Source organism: Lissotriton vulgaris, chromosome 5, assembly GCF_964263255.1.
Source record: "Lissotriton vulgaris chromosome 5, aLisVul1.2, whole genome shotgun sequence".
In the NCBI taxonomy this organism is placed as follows: domain Eukaryota; kingdom Metazoa; phylum Chordata; class Amphibia; order Caudata; family Salamandridae; genus Lissotriton; species Lissotriton vulgaris.
In genome coordinates, this window is record NC_141693.1 from 1979281437 (window position 1) to 1979305880 (window position 24444).

Sequence of the window (24444 nt, forward strand, 5' to 3'; positions counted from 1 at the left end):
CGCAGACGTGGTACTCGAATGTGCATTTACTTGAAGAAACACCACTAAATGCTGTGCAGGTGCATTTGTGAATGTGTTTTGTGGTTCTTGAATGTGCATGCTCGTTTTTAAATTGTCATTCTCAAATGTGCATGTTTGTGAAGCATAGTCTTTGCTATGAATGTAAGTCCTGGAATACAGCCTCAGGATGATGAAAGATGTTGGAGTAGAAAGGTCCCCTGCATGGCTAGGTACAGTTTGCACTCCTGCCGTGAGTACCCCTATCGACTCCTTAATTGTTGGCCTCAGTGCACATTACAATAAGGCTTCGACACGGTTGTTCTTTGTGGAAATAGCGTGAGACCCATTTCCGTACTTTTTGGGTCTGCATGGCCTCGCTATGGACATGACGCCTTTTCCAAATGTCACTACTGTCAGCTCGCCAGGCCATAGCAGACTGACAGTAGTACCAGCAACTATTATTAAAGAAAGCCTTCAGTACTTATGTCATTCGGATCACTGACATAATATAGAATGACAAAATATAGACTTACCAAAATATAGTCACCAAAATATAGAATGCCAAAATATCGAATTCCTATCTACAAACAGGTAAGTACAAAAATATCGAATCCAAAATATAGTCTGTAAAAAATATAGTCAGTCAAAATATCGAATTTTTTTAAATGTCTTAAAAGTAATTTAAAATAATGAAATGATAAATATAATTAACTAAAACATACTTAAAAATACTCAAATAACCTTAAAATTAAGATATAATTAATTTAAGTTATTAATAAAAAATGTACAATATTTTACCGTAGGATAGCAGGAGGGTAACATTTAATATTACCACTCCAGTGAGTGCAACAGTAGGGAAAGCTTTGGATAGAGTAGGGGTAAAAAATACTATTCCCACTCCAGTGAGTGCAACAGTAGGGAAAGCATTGGATAGCGTAGGGGTAAAAAATTACTATTCCCACTCCAGAGAGTGCAACAGTAGGGAAAGCGTTGGATAGCGTAGGGGTAAAAATTACTATTCCCACTCAAGAGAGTGCAACAGTAGGGAAAGCGTTGGATAGCATAGGGGTAAAAAATACTATTCCCACTCCAGTGAGTGCAACAGTAGGGAAAGCGTTGGATAGCGTAAGGGTAACAATTACTATTCCCACTCCAGAGAGTGCAACAGTATGGAAAGCGTTGGATAGCGGGAGGGTAAAAAATACTATTCCCACTCCACTGAGTGCAACAGTAGGGAAAGCGTTGGATAGCGTAGGGGTAAAAAATACTATTCCCACTCCAGAAAGTGCAACAGTAGGGAATGCGTTGGATAGAGTAGGGGTAAAAATTAATATTCCCACTCCAGAGAGTGCAACAGTAGGGAAAGCGTTGGATAGCGTAGGGGTAAAAAATACTATTCCCACTCCAGTGAGTGCAACAGTAGGGAAAACGTTGGATAGCATAAAGGTAAAAATTACTATTCCCACTCCAGAGAGTGCAACAGTAGGGAAAGCGTTGGATAGCGGGAGGGTAAAAATTACTATTCCAACTCCAGAGCGTGCAACAGTAGGGAAAGCGTTGGATAGCGTAGGGGTAAAAATTACTATTCCCACTCCAGAGAGTGCAACAGTAGGGAAAGCATTGGATATTCGAAGGGTAAAAATTACTATTTCCACTCCAGAGAGTACAACAGTAGGGAAAGCATTGGATAGCGTAGGGGTAAAAAATACTATTCCCACTCCTGAGAGTGCAACAGTAGGGAAAGCGTTGGATAGGGTAGAGGTAAAAAATACTATTCCCACTCCAGAGAGTGCAGCAGTAGGGAAAGCGTTGGATAGCGGGAGTGTGAAAATTACTATTCCCACTCCAGATAGTGTAACAGTAGGGAAAGCTTTGGATAGCGTAGGGGTAAAAATTACTATTCCCACTCCAGAGAGTGCAACAGTAGGGAAAGCGTTGGATAGCGTAGGGGTAAAAAATACTATTCCCACTCCAGAGAGTGCAACAGTAGGGAAAGCGTTGGATAGTGGGAGGGTGAAATTTACTATTCCCACTCCAGTGAGTTTAACAGTAGGGAAAGTAATGATTTAATATATTATTAAAAATAAATTAAATATCAATCCCAATAAAACATTAATTGAAATTAAGAACCAATTTAATATTATGTAATAATTAATTAGAAATACAACTACATATTAGTTATTAAAAATTAATAACCTATTCATAATTATTTAACAACTAATTAATTTTCAATAACAAAAACTAATTAATAATACAAATTAATACCAATTAAAAATTAACAGTAAATTAATTATCAATACACAAAAAGTATTTTTAACATGTAATTAATTACAATTACATTACTTCCCACCCTATTCCCCTATAAACCCACATCCCACTACAGAAAACACATTAATACAATTATCATAATTATCAAATATTTAATTAATACAACATAATTACCAATTAATAAAAATTAATTGCCAATTAATAGAAATTAATTACCAATTAAAAATTAATTAACAATAAATTTAAAATCAATACCAATGAATGAAAAAAATTATTTACTTAATTACAATTAAATTACTTCCCACCCTATTCCCCTATAAACCCACAACCCGCTACAGAAAATACATTTAGAAAATTAACATAATTAACAATTAATCAATTAATACAAATTAATTGGCAATTAATAAAAATAATTACCAATTAAAAAATAACAGTAAATTCAAAATGAATACCAATAAATAAATAAAAATATTTAATTAATTACAATTAAATTATTTCCCACCCTATTCCCCTATAAACCCACAACCCGCTACAGAACTAAAAAGCAACATTTTATTAAAAATGAATAATAATTGCTAAAAATGTATATTTAATTTAATATAATTAAATTACTTCCCACCCTATTCCCCTATAAACCCACAACCCGCTACAGAATTAAATTACGCAAAAATTAAATAACATAAAATTCATTACTTAAAATACATTAAACATACATTACAAAAATTAATATACACTTTTCACACATATACTAACATACAAAACACTTTAATAAATTTGATATTATTATAAAATCGATATATTTAATGCCTATATTGTATACTTCGATATTTTGACTTCTATATTTTGAAAATCGATATTTCTTACCTTAAATTCGATATTTTTAACCACTATATTGTGTCCATTCGATATTTTGTCCATTCTATATTTTTACTTCGATATTATGTCCATTCTATATTTTGGAATCGATATTATGACTGTTTACCATGTCATTCAGTGTTAGAACATTGGAATGTTGATCACTCCATTGAAAACAATGGCGTGCTCTGTGCTTCTAACGGCTGGTAGAAGCTCGGAGTATCAACATTCCAATGTTTAACAAAGGCCTCATGGAGACTGAGGGGATTTCAACTCCCTTGGGCTTCGTGAGGCCTTTGTTTTATAAATTAGAACATTCTGCCCTCTAGGGTCGGAATGTTTTAATAGCCTTAGAGCCCTCCATAGTGGACTCTACTAGCCATTAAAGGCTGCTCCCTTGTTAAAGGCCTTTAATGCTGGAGCGGGCCTTTAATAGCTGCTAGAGCCTGATACAGTGGGCTCTAAGGCTATATTAGAATGGTCTCTATTCTCTATGATCATGCATTGTGAGACCCCATGCTCGAAGTTTTTGTCCCTTACTACCACAACTCTGTGCTATCCACCACAATGCCTTCCAAGCCCCTTAACCACCAGGCACCCCAAAACTCTCGCCAACAAATAATGTTTGTCGTCCTCTCCATAATCAACAGTTAGCTCTTCTCTCCCCAGCCACCAGTTATCAGCACTGTCTTTTTTCTCTCCTCTGCTTTCTCCCCCTCTAGCTTGACCTTTCACTCTCTTCCTTCTTTCCTTTGCATGACACTTTCATCACTTCCGTTTCCTGTTTTCATTTCCTGCCCCTGTGTGAAGACGAACTGTGTCTACTCTGAAATCTTTTAAGTATCCCTCTTCACAATGTTATAAAAGGTTGCACTGCTACTGCCACTGATGTACCTCTCTTGACTGTTACTGATGCTTGCTAAAAAATGTTACTATGTTAAAGTCAAATCAGATGGCCTGGCCAATGTATGTTTTCATGCATGCTGCAAATAAAATAGACAATTCCATAAAATAGGTTTCTATTTGGTTTTGAATGTGAAACAAGAAGTAATAATATTCAGATGGACTTGACCATTTTATAAAATTTTGAAACATAGAGCCAAGTGTACAAATATTTGCTTGCAAAGTGTGATCAGTATTTCTGCGACCATAAAATATTTTGAAGAAGCAACATATGTATTAATAGGCCGGTTCTTAAAAATCCGAATTGTGGTGGGTCATTCCGACCTACCTCATGAATATTAATTCATTGCTTGTAAATTGCAACTCCTTAAAAAAATGGCAGCATTTGTATAGTAATTTACTTTAATCTAAGCTGGATTTGTAGAAGGCTGCTTGTCACCTTTGAGTGTGTCCAGGTGCTGAGTAGGTGGGTGTAGGCCTGTAGTGAGGCTGTGCCTGAATACAAGCAGTCTTGATGGTCCCACAAGAAGACTTGTTGAAGAGCAAGGTCATCAGCTTCTTGTGGAATTCAAGAAGTGAGGAGGAGGCCTTGATGTATTGTGGGAGGGCGCTCCAGGATTTGGCAGATTGGTATGAGAATGATCAACCTCCCATTCTGCTTTTGTGGATGTGGGGTGTGTGTGCGAGTGAGAGGGATGCTTTGCGAAATTGTCTGGTAGGTGGAAGTGAAACTGGTGATTGAGGTAATTGGGTTTAATGTTGCGTAGTAACTTGAATGTGTGTGTGAGAGGTTTGAGATGGCAGCCCTTCTGGATGGTGAACCGGTGGAGCTCTCTGACGAGTGGTGTTGTGTGGGTTCGGCGTGGGAGGTCGAGGACGAGTCTGGTGGTGGTGTTTTGGATGGTTTGAAGTCTGTGAAGGAGATGGGTTGGGAGTCCGGTGTAGAGTGCATTGCTGTTGTCCAATCTGCTTGTTGTCATTAGGGCCTGCGTGATGATACATCTGGTGTCCACTGGGAGCCATTATCAGATTTTACTTAACATGTAGAGGATGTGGAAGCATGAGCAGGTGTTGGCCTTGACCTGGGACCTTATGGTGAGGTTGTGTTCAGGATGAGGCCTAGGTTCTAGCATGGTCGGTTGGGGTGGGTCCAAGATGGGCGGGCCACCTGGTGAGCTCTTATTCCTGAAGATCAGAACTTCAGTTTTGTTGGTGTTGAGATTGAGGCAATTTTCTTTCATCCAATTGGCCACACTGGTCATGTATTATTTGAAGATTGTCTTGGTGGTAACAGTGTCATCTGAGAGTGAAAAACTGAGCTGAGTGCCATCGGTTTATGAGATTATTTTGATTCTCTGGATCTGATGATGTTTGCATCGGATGAGAGTTACTGACGGTACCTAGGATAGGAAGAGGAGTGCGTGCTTAGCGCAACTCTAGAGGTAGATCAGTCTGGTCCTTTGTGGACGGAAAGGTGAATGGTGTAAATGTAACCTTTTAGTGGATACTGGTGCTACCCTTTCTACAGTTAGATCAGTAGACATTCCAAACCTTCCTCTCTCTGGAGAACACATCCAAGTTGTAGGTGTAACAAATAGGCAAATTCAGACCCCTCTCACACAACCAGTGGAGGTGGAAATAGGTTCCTTTAAAGAAATGCATAATTTTGTGGTATGTGACAGCAGCCCTGTTAATCCACTAGGATGCGACATACTCTGTAAAATGAAATGTGCCGTTTACTGTACCCCATATGGCATTGCTTTTCAAACAGCAGATAACGATCTTTTGTATAAAGTGACAATGTCAATAATTGATTCAGAAAAGTATGAAATAATAAGCAGTCCTTATAATTCACCCATAATGGGGCTGAAAAAGCCAAATGGAACTTTTAGGATAGTACAGGATTTGTGGAAGGTAAACAAAATTGCTGTTCCATGTTGTCCAATTGTGCCAAATCCAGCTGTGATCTTATATCGAATTCCACATGATGCAGAATGGTACACTGTCATTGACTTGTGTAATGCCTTCTTTACAATTCCATTACATCCTGATAGCAAGCCACCTTTTGCTTTCAGGTTTACGGAGCGTATTTTGGCATGGTGCTGAATTCCTCAAGGGTATACAGAGAGTCCTTCTATTTTTAATCAAATAATAAAAAAATCCCTAGAAAGTTTGAGAATGCCGGAAAAATCAGTTTTGGTTCAATATATTGAGGACCTATTAGTGGCGTCAAGGACCAAAGAAGCTTGCATTTCCGATACTATTGTGCTGTTGAATCATTTGGCAGAAGGAGGACATAAAGAGTCTCCATCAAAATTTTCCGTTTTGTCAAGAAGAAGTACAGTACTTAGGTCATAAGATTGAAAAGGGAATGAGGAAAGTGACCACTGAGAGAATCAGAATTATAAAAAGGAATGAGTCCCCCAAAGACACAGAAACAGGTGAGAATGTTCCCTGGAATGGTTGGTTACTGCCAACAGTGGATAAGTGAGTTTTCACTGATTGCAAAACCTTTACAGCGACTGACTAAAGGAGATGTGAAAGATCCCCTAGTGCTGAATGAGAAGGAGATGGAAGCTTTTGAACAATTGAAAAATAGCTTATGTGAAGCGCCAGCACTAGGTATGCCTGATTATGAGAAAGAATTTGAACTGTATTGCAGTGAGAGAGATGGATGGGCACTTTCAGTTCTAATACAGATGCATGGAAAATGAGACGACCAATTGCATACTTCTCAGCTGTTTTGGATCCAGTAACAAAAGCATTACCAGGATGTTTGAAAGCTGTAGCTGCTACGAGTGTGAGTTTGGAGCCGAAGGGATATCCAGTAAAATTCTATGTCCTACATTCAGTTGAAATACTTTTAACATACACAAGAACTCAGTTCATGACCAATAGTCGTTTGACTAGATATGAAAAAGTGATCTTGGGTGCATACAATGTGACAGTTGCCAGATCTGTAAATGTGAATCCTTCAACTTTACTGCCTGATGCATTAGAAGTTGAAGTCAAGGACAATGTTGATCATAAATGTTTAGATGTACTTGAATACTGCACAAAACCACGACCTGACATTAAAGATGAACCTCTGGAAGAATCAGACTATGTGATGTGAGGAAGAGGTGTGGCACTGCGGCTAGGGCAACTGACTCCGGAATCTGGGGATCATGGTACGATCCCCGGCACCGGCGGCAGATTTGCCCAGCACCATGTGACTCTGGGAAATAGCTTGCTTAATCTTCCTGACAGCCCCCAGCGCCTAGAGACCCTTACGGGTGATTGTGCGCTTTACAAATGTGGATTATTATTATTATTATTGATGTGTGTGGATGGATCATGTTTGAGAACTGATGAGGGAGTTTCGAGTTCTGCATATGCTGCATATGCAGAGTGACAGCTATAATGGAAGCTGAGCTGATTGATTTGATTCGAGCTTGTACATTGGGAAAGAGTGTCTGAAATACTGGAGTGACTGATAGTCAATACAGGTTTGGAGTGGTGCAGGATTTCGGACAGAAAGAAAGGATATTTGACCTCTTCGGGATCTCGAATAAGGAATGGTGAGTTTGTGAAAATGCTACTTGCGGCTGCCAAAAATTATTGCTGTTGTGAAATGTGCTGCTCAGCAGAATGGAGATGATTACATTACAGAAGGAAATAGGTTTTCAGATGCAATAGCTCAATATTGTACTAGGCACCTGACCTCTATGAACCGGAAAAGAGAAAACGAACATGTTTCTTCTTGTCCTTTAATGCTCACTAATATAGTGGAAACTTGTGAGGCAATTGCAGGAAGAAGCGAGTGAGGAGGAAAAAGAAAAATGGTTAAAAGCAGGTTGTAGACAAAGAGAGGAAGATGAAGTTTGGGTTTACATGGATGAAAGACCAGTCATGTCTGATTGCATGAACTCTAGCGTGGTACGGATGTACAATGGGCAGGCACACATTGGCAGAGATGCAATGATTAGACTCTTTAAACAAATGTGGTACAATCCCAAGTTTTGCATAATTGCAGAGAGCCTTTGTCAGAGATGTCTTATATGCCAACAATTGAACCCAGGAAGAAAAACTGTTGTGAGTCTGGGATCAAGAAATAATTGTTACAGGACATTATGGGAGAAGTTTTAGACTTTTTGTATGTTTACCTTGCTTAGTTTCAGCTTCCGAGCCCCCTATGTCACCCCACTTCCATCAATGTCTGTGTAGTGGCCTGCGCCCTCCCATATGGCCTATTCCAGCTATGTGGTTTGGGGTGAATTAAGAATGGATATATGTATATATTTTTTACATTCCGAATTAGAGGTCCTTTCTCTAGAATGCAATTAGACATCATTGAGATGGCACAATGTTATGTTATGTTATGTTAATATCGATTTATATAGCGCCAAATCACCGACAGGTCTCTTAGCGCTTGCTTTGGGAACCCGTCCTGGCTTTCCATGCGAGATAACCCCTACTGGGTATCCCCAAGGTGAAGACCAGGCATCCCATTGCAGTAGGGCCGTAGTTACAATGTAACAGGTTGCATTATATTCTTGTGATTGTTTGCTTATTCTCTCGTTGGGTGGAGGCTTACCCAACAAGGAGGAATGATGGAATGACAGTCGCAAAACTCCTGCTGAGAGAACTCATTCCTTGATTTGGTTTTCCAGTAACAATTGAGACAGACAGAGGAAGTCATTTCCAGAATGAAATAATACAATTGATATGTGAGGCACTGGACATTCAACAGAAACTGCATTGTGCCTACAGACCAGAGGCTTCTGGGGTGGTTGAACAAGTAAATGGAACAATCAAATACAAGCTTGAAAAAAGGTGTTTAGCCACAGGACTCAAATGGCCTGGTGCTATACCACTTGTTCTAATGACCCTAAGGAGCATACCCCACAGGAAGACAGGTTTGAGTCCCCATGAAATTCTGATGGGACGAGTAATGAGACAAGCATTTGTACCTGTCAACAAACTTCTAACTATAACTGATGATCTTATTTTGGACTTCTGTAAGGGCCTGGCTGACGTGGTCACTTCTGTGTTTCACCAGGTTGGACCTGATTCAAGTACCCTCGAAAGACATCCAGCTCACGACTTGAACCCTGGAGATTGGGTACGAATAAAGATCCACTGAAGGAGAAACTGTTTGGTTACATGTTAGGACAAATCATGCCAAGTGATCCTGGTTACCACCACAGCAGTAAAGTGTGCAGGTGTGAAAAAGTGGATTCATGTCAGCCACACAATCATGGTTCCGGAACCTGAAGATCGACATGTGAGTCGACATCTGGAAGAAATGCCAAGTTCAGATTCTGATGGTGAAAGTGAAACAAACAGATTTCCAGATTCGTACGCTCGACCTGTAAGTCGACTTCTGGAAATATCAGACACAAGTTCAGCATCTGAAGCAGAGACTAAAATAATTGAAATCCCAGATCTTGAAGATTGACCTGTAAGTCGACATCTGGAGATATTGGACAACAAATTGCAAACCGAGAAAGAACAGAGCAAAACTGGTAAAATAAAGGCTCCTACGAATATAACAAAAAGTTCTGAGAGGCAAAATATTAATAAAGCGACTGGTGAAACGGAGATAGTTCATGACAAGAATGAAAATCCAAGCACCAGCTATAGAAAAAAATTCTCTAAAAGAAACTGAATTGAACAAAAAGGTTCAAGCTTCAGTTATAGAACCTGAGATCATAAAGTTGAAGATAAAGGGAAATGAATTATGATCTAAAACAGAATCTGATGAAAGTGAATGTGAAACAAGCCTAAGGAGAAGTCCAAGAAAAAAAGCTTGACAAATTGAATGTGAAATAACAGAGACTGAAAATAAAAGACCAAAGAAAGGAGACAATTGGCCTAAAGAAATAAAAAGGACTAAAAGTTAAATTGATAAATGTGAATAAAAAAAAAGAGGAACAAGTAAATGAGATATCAAGCCAAGGAGATCAAAATAAAGAGATTGAAGAGCGATTGCAGAGGCGAAGGAGAATAAAGAGACCAAATCTGAAATACACATCACCTGAATGGACTTACGTTGCATTGCCTGACATAGAAGAAGTGGAAAGAAGTCAAAAGAACAAAGGAGAAATCAGTGAGTAAAAAGAGACAATTATTAAGGCTATATGCTGGAAAACCAATGAAATAAAGAACAAAGTGTGAGAACTGAAAAGAAAATAAGATAAAAGAACAATTGATTCAAATGGCATACTTTAAAGTGTAAAAAAAGAAATGACTGAAAACAATACTATAAGATCTAGATGTGGCATTGTACGTAAATGGTGTAAAATGTGGTTTTATTGTACATGTTTATTAATGCTTATATGGATTATTTTAGCAATAATTATTCCCTTTAGACAAAAGTTAGGACATGTTTCTGAAATGAATAATAATAATACTAATAATGTAAAGAAACAGAATACCAAGAATGAAGTAGCATTGGTAGATAATACAGAGCTTCATAGAGATAAGTCAATCAATGAATTTTCAAGGAATGATTTTTCAAAATGATTCTATGAATACGTAGAGACGATGGATGTCCATGACTGTTATTTTTGTATGCAGTTACCTGAATCAGTAGCAGAAGGTGTCACATATCATCGCCTTTCTTTGACTTATGGAATGTCTTGTAGTGTAATAGCTAGCTTATTTTATAAAACAGACAAATTAGAATATTTGATCTGATGTAGATTAGATTTTTTCTAAAGTTTCTATAATACATGGACTAAACAAAGTGAAACCTGCTAATGTTTTGGGTGAATTTTTAATTGGAAACAAAATAATTGACTATAGAATATGCTTTTAGAAATAACTTAACATGTAAGCTAAAAAAGGAGGAGAAAGTATTTTAAGAAATGCCGGAAGACAGAAGAATTGTATACCAAAGAAAAGCAACTGCTAGTAAAATGAAAACACCCCCATGGAAATTTAATGAAGAGAGTTATGTAAAAAGTGACACTAATGTAGCATTGGGATTAGATGTTCCCCAGCAAGGGAAACTGTGTATTCATAGAGATAATAGTGTGTATGATAATTATTTTGTGGGAGCAAGTGATTGTAAAGACACATACAGAATTTTGGGGGTATGGGGATTTAAAGGGGGAAACAACCCAGTATTTCCAGGGATTTATTTTATATGTGGAAACAAAGCTCAATAGGTTGCCGGACCATTGGCATTGTGTTATGTGGGACTGGTCTTTCCAAAAAATGTTCATTTAGATAGGGAAACTAATGGAGTTCATGAGATAGGTAAGCCACTAACACGTAGAGGAACAGAAGGTTTTGCAGAAATAATAGCTGACATTTTTGGAGCACTGATACCAGCAGTGGGAATATCATTTAATGCAAATAAAATTCAAAAACTGTCAACGCTAGTAGATCGGTTGTCAACAAATACAGCTGGAGGATTTTTGATGGTAAATACCAAAATGGTTGCCATGAGAGCTATGGTAATGCAAAATCGACTTGCTCTTGATATTTTATTAGCAAAAGAAGGAGTCTGCGGAGTATTGAAAGTGCAACATTGTTGTACCTATATTCTGGATAAAAGACAGAACATTCAAAGATACATTAAAAATATTACGGAATTACATAAAGAATTTGTCCCACTGGAGGTTGATGGTGTTCTAGAGAAATTAGGTAAACGTTTCTCTGTTGTAAAAAATTGTTTTTCAAAAATAGGTAGTTCATTGATAGGGAAAATACTAATACCAGTAATAATTGTAATTCTAATAGCATTAATGTTAAGATTGATGTGTATATGTATTAGAAAAAGAAAAGCTGAAAAACAGATAAAATTGAAAATTGAGAAAAATAAGAACAGAACGAGAAAAGGGAGAAATTGAATAAGAAGAATATAAAGAAAAGATGTACAACAACACTAAATGGCAGAGTATAAGAGATACAAGATTCTTAGCTAATTAAAAGATAAAAGAACTAGAAACATGCTCTTGAAAATGTAGATGTGGATGGGTTGTGGTGATAAATCACCAAAGGGGGAGTTGATGGAGCAGGGGAGAAACAAAAATATTTGTACCCTCTAAAAAGTTACCTCTTCATAATTGTAACACTATTAATTGTGTGAAGCATGTAAATTAATCAACAAAGTATACATTTGACATTATACATAGGAAAATTAACTGCTCCTTGCTAAAACTTTACCTACTAATAATATTGAGTCTAACTAATATAGAGCTATAATGGAGAAATGAAATCCACGTGTTTGTGCCTTTGGTAGAAACGTTATTGTGGCAAAAGAATACAATTGGTAAGAAAAAAAACGTATATGTGGCTTTTCTAGGTAACACCTACCGGGAAGAATTAGAAGGTGGGAGGTAAACAGAAGGGCTTAATTTCTCTATCTAATTTCTGTTGTGTTTGTTTTCATATTAGTTCCCATTCTGGCCTGCGCGGCCTAGTCTGAAAAGTGGTCTGAAAAGTGGCTGTTGTAACGCAGTTGGTGGAATTGAGAAAAATAAAAGATTGCCCGCACGCATGCGCAGAAGTGTGAAAATGGTCCTGTGCGAATGGCCTGTGTTCGGAGCAAGAGATGTCAAGGCCAGCCTGGCCTACAGACGACAGTTGTGCCAAAAGTTGTCCAGATTTCAAAGCCTAGAAAAGTATGAACTTTAAAAATTGAACCCATGGGATGGATACAAAAAGAATATACAAGTACACAATGAAAAAGTTGTTAGCTCATGGGAAGCTGTGAAATGATTCTGCATTTTTGCAAACTGGTTAGAACAAGGAGGACATGAGGTGATCATCGCCACCCCTCCAATGGACCAATGAAAAACGAGTAAATCCCCTAAAAGTTTCAGTTTTGAAATTAGCTAGTGAAAGGATATAAAAATCTTGTGAAAGTGAATGTTGTCTGGTTTTTTCCTAATTGCACCTCTACATACTGTCAGTTGGGAAGATTTTTTTTTTGGTGCAAGAGACTTTGACATTTTCTGGACCTTAACTTTGATGGGGAAAAGAAACGAGTTTTGTTGCGGAGATTCTAAGTCGGGAGGGAGACATCGAGGAGTTTAGAAAGACAGACAGCTTGGAAATCTGTTTTATGTTCTTCTGATCTATCATCGCTCTATGGCCAAGGAGTAATGAGTTTTATTTTTCTTTCCTGAAAATGTTTTACTAAATGACTAGAATGTACTTGTAAAATAAAGCCTTTAAAATATTGAATGTTTCTTAATGATTTAGATAGAAATATATAAAATATAAACTCGAGTTTGTGATTATTAAAATTAAATAATTTTGATTAAATGTTAAAGTTATGAGAATAATGTGATTGAGCTGGACTTAATCATCATCAACTGATTCCTACTAGTTGGTCCATCGACCAAATAGCGGAGTACCTTGATGCTACTCTCTATGACTTTAGAAAAGTTATAAGAAACTCTAGTGTATATAATAAATAAAGTCACTTTTTAGAAAACTTAAGGTACCCTGTATGTCTTGCAGCGTTTTGTTTACTTATCACTGGTTTCAGGGGCTGAGGCAAATCTTAGAGGAGTGTGTGTGTGTGAAAGTGTGAGACTTGCAGTGTTATGGGCCTCACCGATGACTAAGGGTGAGATGTTCCTGAAGTTAGTGAAATAAGTGGAGGGATTTAGATAGTCATCGCTGCATCAGCAGTCACCAAATTTGTGTGGCAACAGGGCCAAACTAAAAGTCAAGATTCCAGTTTCACATGAATGGCACATTAAGTGAAAGGATATATGCCTGTTTACCATGCAGGCGATTTTCCAACCCCAAAAATTGATTGATAAATGTAAACTACAACAAAATTGCAAATGTGTGTATACATAAAGATATGGGGTGCACCCCCACCTTCCATCTCTGCACTCCAGCCATGCTGCACCCTCCTTAGCCACGTTATCCCCTGTCCTTCGTCTGCCTTTGGACCATTGCTGTCTGCCTTGCTTCAAACCTCTGGGATAAAACACAGGGGTGTGACTTCTGAGTATGTGCTAATTTATGTTTCACATTTGCAGTTCCTTCTAGATGCTGTAACATAATGATGTCTCTGCTAATTTTCCTCCTCTGTGTTCCCCCAGTCGTTCTTTTCCTTTTCGGCCGTTCTGTTTTACTCCACTTACTTTTTCCTAATTCTTATGCACTGTGTTCATGGTTCTTTACTCCCAACTGTGTGACCCAATGTCTGTTTTCATTCATCATGTTTTCTTCCTGTCTCTCTTTTCATTCTTCCTCATATGAGCTCGCCCAGTGACGCATTCTATCCTGCTCGCCCAATCTTTCTTTTCAATCCCCTCCCTCTGTATATCTCTGTAGTCAGGAGGTCTAACCCGTGAATCTGGGTCTCGTGGCTCAGTGGACTGATGCATCCACTGCAGGGGCCTGTGTTCAACCTCATAGTCACAGGTTCAAATCTGTCCACTCAGCCTTTCATCCATCTGAGGTTGATAAAATGAATACCTTTGAGTTGGGTGACAATAAACATCTGTTGTTCAGCACCAAGATACACCGTTAGGGGTGAAGGTGTGCTTTACAAATAAACATGTTATGTTAAGCAGGGCACTGTCAGAAAGAGGACCTAAGTAAAGCTCCTAGTCGAAACCCAGTGTTTTTGGACTAGTAGAAATGTATCTGGAAATTCCACGCCTTGCCCTTCAGCTGCTTGACTACTTCCCCCTTCCCAGATAAACTCACAGACTAGCCACTGGTGCAAGCGCAAGTCTTCAGTCTTTAGTCAAGACCTTCAGATTGAGAGAGGAATACCAGGTAGGTATTTAATAAAATTCTTTCTGCATGAGCGAAAGAGAACGTAATCCAATGTGTGGGATTCATGTTGCATGAGTAAAACTGATACATAATACTAAAATTAACTCTCTGGGTCTAACGCTGATTGCAAGTTAGATACCGTATGATATAAATTGGGGCAACGATTAATTAACTTTTTTGAGGCCTTACACTCCCCTTAGGTTCTTCAGAATTGATTAATCTTTCTCCCAAGGAGCTTATTTTTTTATTGCATATTACTTTTCTCTTTAGCGCTTAGGGTTACCAGGAGAACCTCACGCAAGTTATAGGTTTGAGATTTCACCCGTATAGGTGCTGGGGCATTACCCTTCTACAGAAAGGTGATATTGAAGACACACATTTAATACTGCGATACCCCTTTATCCTCATGTATACAGAGGTTTTAAAAGATTAAAGAAAAAAATGATACAGACAGCTCTGCATACTCGGGTGTGATTGGAACACCTAAGAAATAGCACCATCCCTTGGGTTTTGAAGTCTGGAATACTCTAGTTATATTCCCTGATGATCAGGGATGCTTGACAAGATTCAGTATGATGAGCCCAAAGCGCTCCAGAGATTCCTTGGCACTATCAATAGAAATAGCTTTACAAAGAACTGAAGCCAAACTAAAAGAAATTGAATTATTAGAGGAATCAATTTTATAAGATACTGGAATCAGGGATGCCAAAACCTTATTGGAGTAGGTTGAGAAACAGTTTGGGGAATTCAAATCCCTTAAGATCAAACAGAAAACAACCAGTCTTGAGAAAGGATCAAAAACTACATAATGGGAACACCCACCCTTACCTCAAAGACAGTTTTTATTCCACTGCAAATGCTGGGAATATCAATAAACAAATCCAAGGGAGGTCACAAACGCCTTGGATTACTTTCTCTGCTACATCATCAGATTCAGAAGAAGAGAGGAGAAATCAATCTTTCGTTTTACCAAAGATACGGGTACCAGAAGAATTTGTTTGGATGAGGCAACAGGGTAAATGGGGGAGGAACAAATTACCTTGCAACCAGATGACAAACATATCCAGAGGTGATGGGAGAGCCTCTCCTAATATATAAGCTCTCTAACCATACTCTTTCTAAAGCTGACACAATGTTATAAAAGAAGGGACTGCCCTTTGTCGCCACACAATCCAAGACACCTTTTGAAACTAGGAGTGAGATGCTGAGATTTCTTAGAAAGACTATATTAAAAGCATACTTTGACTAAAGCAAAACCAATATAATGGAAAGTAAGACTCATCAGAGCAATTAGTCAATATTTTGCCCCAATCTGTCCAGCCTGCTAAAGGATCTTGTTAGGATTTTGGGGAATAAAAATGGATTAATCACAATATGAGACATGAGGAGATCAAGGCCATAAATTATTTATCCTCAAAAAGTGAACTTATAGTTAAACAAGCAGACAAAGGCAGAGGAATTGTAGCCCTGACTTTTGGGGATTACAAAAAAGGAACAATGAGTCAACTCACAAACACAAAATACTACAGGAAACTCCCAGGTGATCCCAGTGTAGGGAGACAAGGAATGATAAAGAAGATTACACAGAAAGACAGAGATGTGAGTTGGGTAACAAAGGAGTTTGAGTACCTCAATTAGAAATGAACAAGGATACCATTATTGAACATATTACCACAACTCCATAAAAACCCTGAAAATCCCCAAGGACACCAATAGTGTAGGGCATAGGGTCCCTGTTGGAAACCATTTCCCAAAGTAGTGATTGTTTATAGAAGTCATTCAGTCCCTCTATTAAATCATTGGTAAAGGATTCTATTCCTTTTATAAACTTTATCGAGAATGTACAATTGAACATTGCATGTTTTTGCAAGTTTTGATGTAGAGTCACACTACGCATATGTTCTCCAAGGGGAAGCTTTGGCAGTTATGGGGGACATACTGGACACAAGGACAGACATAAAAAATGTCCCCACTGAATTTAGCATGGTGCTGGCACACAGTCCACTCTCAAAAATGTCTTTCCGTTTAGGAAACATTTCTTCCTACAATTTTAAGGGAGTTGCAATTGGATTTGCTTTTGCTTCGGAACTGGCGAAGTTTTTTATGGTATACATTGAAGACAAATTAATATTTAAAGAAATTAATCAATTTAGAGACAAAGATATTGGTCTAGTATAGGTACTTGAATAATATATTCCTCAAATGGAGGGGATCGGAAGAGGACTTGAATGAATGTTCAGGGTAGATCAACCACAGATCTCCAGATCTCATATTTACCTGTGTAAAGAATAGAAACAGGATTAATGTTATTGATCTTGAGGTCTTCCATGAAGAAGGTAGGATTTGTACGACTTTATACATCAAACCAATAGACAGAAATACTTTATTACATTTCTCCAGTTACCATCCCAGACCAATGAAAGAGATTTTGCCTTATTGCCAGTTCTTAAGAATTAATTGGCCAATGATACATTATCAAGCAACAATCTCTTTCAAAGGGAGTACCACAGGAAACGGGTTAAACAAGCACTCAAACGAGCCCGGTTTACTCCGAGAGAAACACTTTTAGGACCCGATTCACAGAACTAACTTAAGACAAAATCCTAAACTTACTACCATTTTGGTATTCACAGAAGGCACTTACTCATTTTGGTATTTACAGAAGGCACTCACTCATTTCGGTATTCACAGAAGTTAGGAGTCCTAACTTTAGGACTCCTAAATGCCTTCTTTGAATACCGAAAGTCTTAAAGTTAGGATTTTTTCTCAGAGTAGGAGTAGTAAAATTGGGACTCCTAACTATAGGACTCCTAAATGCCTTCTGTGTATACCGAAAGTCTTAAAGTTAGGATTTTTCTCAGTTTAGGAGCCCAACATCATTTCGGTGTTCACAGAAGTTAGGAGTCCTAACTTTAGGACTCCTAAATACCTTCTGTAAATACCGAAAGTCTTAAAGTTAGGATTTTTTCTCAGAGTAGGAGTAGTAAAATTGGGACTCCTAACTATAGGACTCCTAAATACCTTCTGTGAATACCGAAAGTCTTAAAGTTAGGATTTTTCTCAGTTTAGCAGTCCTAAAGTACTACTCCTAACTTTAAGACTTTCGGTATACACAGAAGGCATTTAGGAGTCCTAAAGTTAGGAGTCCTTACTTTACTACTCCTAAACTGAGAAAAAATCCTAACTTTAAGACTTTCGGTATTCACAGAAGGCATTTAGGAGTCCTAAAGTCAAGACTCCTAACTTCTATGAATATCGAAATGAGTAAGTGCCTTCTGTGAATACCAAAATGAGTAAGTGCCTTCTGTGAATACCAAAATGGTAGTAAGTTTAGGATTTTGTGATAAGTTAGTTCTGTGAATCTGGCCCTAAAAGTGTATCTCTCGGAGTAAAGCGGGCTCGTTTGAGCGCCTGTTTAACCCGTTTCCTGGGGTACCCCCTTTGAAAGAGATTGTTGCTTAATATCTGGCCCTTAGTCACTAAGGTTAAGAATGAGGGTCAAAAGCTGACATGCATTACAAAGTATAGTCTTTTTCCAATCAGATTCAGAAATCAATCAAGAAACATTGGCATCTCTAGAACAAATTGGCCTTCCAGAGCCAATGTTATCATTCAAGACAGGGAAACACTTAAGACAATCCCTGATTTGGGCAAACACCCCAGTTAAGAAGAGTATACAGAAAACATTCTGTAACTTACCTGAGGTTAATGGACATTACAAATGTGGGTCTTGTTCAGTTTGTCAATTTACAATTAACAATAAAGAGATTACGATACAGGACATTATGCATACCTAAAAAAAAATCAGTAATTGTAATAGTGACAATGTGGTGTATGTGATAACTTATCCCTGTAAAAAAACACATATTACGAGATCACCCAACAGATGAGAAAAAAGGATTATTCAACACCGCTCATGGGTCACATGTAAGGTGACCTCGGCCCCTTTGGTCCCACATTATATGGAAGCAGGCCATAGCCCTGTTGACTTTTATTGGACTATAATTGCCAAAGTTAGAGTGGGCAAAGAGTGAGAGATGTATTGGCTCAACAGCACCAACTGTAGGCATGATACATCCAGATATTGAACACATTTAATATAGGCCTGAATACGGCTGACAAAATATTTGCCTTGACTTTGCCTTGAACTGTGGGAATCTCTGATTCCAGATATTTGTTTTCCATGCTGAACTTTGGGAATGGCAATAAAACAAATTTAAGATATTGCGTAGATTGGAGCATTTCATGTGGGGACTTTATAGGAATCAGCCTGGTCTGGGGCCAAATACAGGTGCATATACAAGTACATAAATGTTGACATTCTTTGAATTTGTGGTAACATTCTTTAAGAGCTATTGCCTCAGAGGAACTCGCTGAGTTTTATACACAGCTTAACATTGTGAGGCCAGGTTTTAATTATTAATGTTTACTTACATTTCTGCTGGCAACTTTGTTATTTGGTCTGATGCCATATTTGTATATATTGTTTATAAAAAGGATTAATTTTCGAGGTTTTTTCTTCTCCTCACTTCACTGCAGTTTAAAAATTCAAATGCGCCTATCCACTGCCCTCCCCCATACCCTAATGTCCTATGCGATAATTCTTATATTGGGTGTCCGCTGATCTTCTTCATTTTAAGATGTTGGATTCCCATTTTACATATACACATGCAGGGACCCTATTTGGGCCTGGCATCCATCGTGCAATAAACCACACTCCAAACCATGTAAGCGTAAAAGGCCATTTATTAGGATAAGATTGCACATATTAAACAAAGTCAATACTGTTAACCTTAATTCAAATCAACATTTTAACAACAACCGTTACTATCTCAGTCTCCCCACGCTATTCGCAACTCACCATCTCATCTTCACCCTTCTCCATTTCTCACTCTAACCTTGTTCCATATAACCCAAAACTCTCCTTCAACCATCCTCCAATCGTCTAATCATCCATCCTTGAAGCTCCTTCCATTGCTCATTGCATCCCGCACCCCGCCATCAGTCACCTGTGCACTCTCACCCCAAGTGGTGGATCGGCCGTTCTGTGACTCACCAACCCTCCAAAGTACCGCCTAACCCGCAACCTGTCCTAAACTGGCACGCTATAATCGTCCTTACCCAAGACCTCACTCCTGTTACTTGTAGGGTGGGTGGGCGGACTAAAGTTTCTACCCTGAACACAAATCCTTCGCCAGTGGTGCTCGGTGTCAGGAAGAGGCAGGAATCGCCTCTCCTGACACCTATATAGCCTATCCTAAGCCCTTCCATTCCCTTAGCAGACCTAACCCTGCCGTGTCCTTTAGCCCTTGCACGAAGCACCCCGGGGGAAGACTGGTCTGCGACCCTCACTTCCCCGGGGGGCCAACACACACTGACAGAAGTGGCTGCGTTTATTGTTTTTGTTTGTTTAGAATATACTTTGGACAATATCTTTTTACTACCATTTTGAGATGTTTATCCCTCAACCCATGTAAACAAAGATTCACTTGGGATTCCAATCATACAGCTTTATCTTTGGAGACATACCACTCCAAGATGGCGTGTTCACATTTCTTGACACGCAATCAATGTGGCGCCTATCCTCCAAAGACTGACTCGATAGAGGCGTTTGAGCTAAACCCACAGATGCTCCTCCTCTGGTACTGAGCCAGACAACGACAGCTGTCTTTGAGCTGAGTAGGTACATTTTTGTGCACACCTGGAGTGCCTAACCGGATGTAACAAGATATTGATTTACAGAGTAATCCTGGAATTGTTGTCGAAGGAAACAAGATTTTGGCAACAGTTTGCTTAAAGGCAATACCCAATACTATAATGCAGCTAGGTAAGATGATATCACTTTGTTTGAAAAATCTCTTTTTCCTTTTTTAAGATGATAGTGATGCCTTGGTCATTTAGTTTCAGCTGCTTTCACACTATGTACTTAGACAATTAGCGGTTCAAACGTCAGCTTTTTTGTTGTTTCAGATACTCAGATCCAGCATTAACAACAGAGTGTTTTGGAGAAAATACATGCTTAAGAAGTATCCTAGACTTTTGGGATATTCCTGCATAACATGTTAAGGGGCCCATTTTTGCTCTTTTGACATAATCTAATATACATGTATACATATGCATTGTAATGTCCTGACGACCCCATAGAAAGTTTTCAAAAGGGCCAAAATGTGTTGACGCCACTGATACGAAGCTCACCTTCGGATAGCGTCACAAACAGGAAGCTAGTTACTGGGTCCCATTACAATTTAGGGTGAATAATGTGTCCATAGGATTCTATTTTCTATTTTTTTCTATTTAGGGGGTTTTATAAAGCGCTTGGTGACGCACAGCGGCGTGTCCCCGCGCTGAGGAGCAGAATTTACTGGAACTTACACATGCGGAACACCTTACTGTGCAAATAATGTTGTTTTGAGCTTAGCTCTAAAGAGTGGTTCTGATGATTCCAATCGCAACGCCGTAGGTAGCTTATTCCATCTCACAGCTGCAAGGTGCCTGAAGGATCTTCCGCCCATCCGAGCTCTGGACACCTTAGGAACGACTAGGAGTCCTGAGCCGGAAGATCTCAGGGAGCGGGACAGCTCGTAGGATTCACAAATAAGTTTCAATTAGATCGAACAAGAATGAACTTTTGAATACTGATCATCATTTACCCACAATTGTATGCAAAGAGCCTGTATTTAATGGGTTGTACATATTGTACTAAGTCTTGTGTTTACTGTTTTGTAATATTTGTTATGCATAAGTTATCCTATGTGAATATGTTATATGTGTATTCATAAGATAAATGTAAGTGTTATGAATTGTACTTTTGTATAAAGGCATTGAGCAAAGTAACATGCGTAAGAGAATGACAAACAAGAGGATTTGGAATGCATTCACTGCAAAAAAACACATTGATTGGATGTTAGATACCATATAAGGGGTAATATTATAAATTGGGATAACTAGTAATTAACTTTTTAGCTGCCTTATACCTCCCTTAGGTATTTGAGAATTGTTTAATCCCCCCAGAGAGCTTATCATTGTATTACATATTGCTTTTCTCCTAAGCTAAAGAGGATTACCTGGAGAACCCCACGCACGTGATAGGCATGAGTAAAACTGTGCACCAAGGTGTGGGACTGATCCAAAGAGAACAGACTGCCTCTTAGGTTTACACCCAATAAGTGTGACAGGGCTCCACTACTTAAGACTCACACTCAGTGAGAGACACTGAGCATAAGTAAGTGAAGCCCCTAACACATGAGAGAGGCTGTGCTTGAATATATGCCACTTGCTCCCAAAGAGAGACACTGTGTGTCAAGGTTCTGGACTCTTGTGAACTGAGTGAGTCTTTGCTCCAAGGTTCAGGGCACCCGTCAAATGAGTAAACTGCCCCGAGTTGTGAGACTCAAACCAAATGAACGAACCAGCGCTCCAAGCAGTGAGACTTACAAAAAAGGAGAGAGACTGTCTCCAAGAAGTGATACTTACACCCAATGGGACTGTACTTTTAGGCATGAGACTTGCGTTCAATGGGTAGGACAGTGGTCCAAGAAATGAAACTGACTCCTATAGAGTGAGACTGTGCTGCAAAGCTTTGGCTTTTATACAGAGACGGAGAGTGATCAGCACGGGGGGGGTCTTGCACCAAATGAGTAAGACTGGGCTACAAGAAACAAGACTTGAGTCGTTTGAGACTTTGTGCCAATGCATAGGTCTCACACACACAGTGAGTGACACGGGTATCAAAGAACTGAACTAGACCCCCAGTGAGGGAGACTGTCCTGCAAAGCCTATCCATAGACGGAAACTGTTCACCAAGGCACGGGCCTTGCATTAAAAGAGTGAGACTGTGCTGCAGGAAGTGAGATTACATTTCAGGACCAAAGGCTCCAATTATGCTTCTCTTTCTTTCACTGCAAAACACAGCAACAAATGAAAAATGTTTTAACACCAAAATAAACAGTAAATCCCATGATGTTCTGCTCACAACCACCAATCATGGTCCAGCAGTCTATAAAAGAGCAAATATCATCATCTTGAGAACCTCTTTCTTTGCTGCTCGCAGCTAAGATAAGGGACTATATATTGTTGTTTTATTGCGATATAGTGTTTGTTCATTACACGTGTCTTAACATTGAGGTAGTCTATTGCTTATTACTTCTCGAGCTCCTTTCTTGCTCCGCCTGCATTGCGGAGAAGTGAGCTGTTGTGATTTTTCCCCAAACCTTGTCCGAGCAACTGTGTGGCCATTTCCCTGGTTCATGCTCACCTGATTAAGCCACACATGCGGTTGTGTCAGCTGTGGTATATAACCCTCTGTGCCTTCCCCTAGTCGAGCCTGAGTTTCCTCTACTGAGCCATAGCCCAATTTGCCTGGGTATTTGGGCTCGTTTGGGCTATGCCTTATCCCTTTTCTTTGTTTATGTATGGGCAGCAGTCTGTCAGCAGGGCAATTGCGACTGCTGTTCCGATCACAGTTAATCGGGCTCTGGTGGCTGCAATAAAGCCCATTGCGGCTCAGCTAGAATGCTTTGCCAAACAACATGGTTATCACCATCCAGTGACATCAGCTCCTAAGGACGATAATTCGACGTGCCCCGCAACGCCAAAGCCAAGTCATCTAATTGGCCTCATAGTGATGCCTTTTCAATTTCCTCCAGGGACCACTTGGGCTTCATGGATACTCAGCCCCCTCTACATGCAGAGGGTCGCAGTGCAAGTGTAAACGTGATAAGGATACTGACACTGACTCTACGCATACAGATTCCACCCATTCAGACCACAATAATATTCCTAAGCTAAAGAAGGCTAATCAGTATGCCTCAGCAAAACCTCTGGTCCCTTCTAGATCCCCCTCCAATACCTTTACCTTTAATCCCCAAGACATTTTTCACAAGAGGTTGTCCGATTAGGCTCCCGCTCTGGCGGTGTCTGAATACCTAAATGAGATTGTACGTAAAGGGTTCGACAAAGAAATTAAATTTGCAACCGTCTTAGGGAAGAAAGCCCCAGACCTGATATCCTTGAAAGGGTTGCTAAGTCTCCTGAGATCTACCCTATCATGTTTACATTTCTGAAGAAATGTGCCAAAAACCATAAGAAGGGCATTGACCTCACCAGGCATGGGTGTCAAGACAAGATGATACACCTTGCATGAGATTCTAGAAATTGCCTTCATGGCCAAAGAAACTGGCTCTCCTGTTGATCCCAATATAATGGCAGGCTGGACCCAGAGAACTATTTGCTTATCGGGAAACACACATTGAGCTTTGTCCTCAGAGAGACGCAAGTAGCTTTTTATGCGCATGGATTCAAACCTGACTCAGATCGCATTGGCTGAAGCTGGGCCCTTAGCCATTGGCCACCTCTTCAGTGACAAATTCGGAAAGGACATTTCCAAGCATGTCAGTACTTTTGCATCCCTAAATAAAGCACAATCAAATATCAAGAGGATGTTCCAAGCTGGTCTTTATGCTCGATGAAGCAGGGGCCACTCGTCAGGCCGTTACTATTGCCAAGGCCCTCCCAGAGGTGCGTACGGTTGTGATAGAGGAGACTGGCAAAATTCCACTAGAGGAGGTACATTCTACCCAACCAGACACCAGTTCTCCGGATGCTGATTTAGCAGAGGCGGTCCAAGAACAGGCTTCCAGTCCCACAATACTGCACTTAATAATTCTCGATGCATCTGAA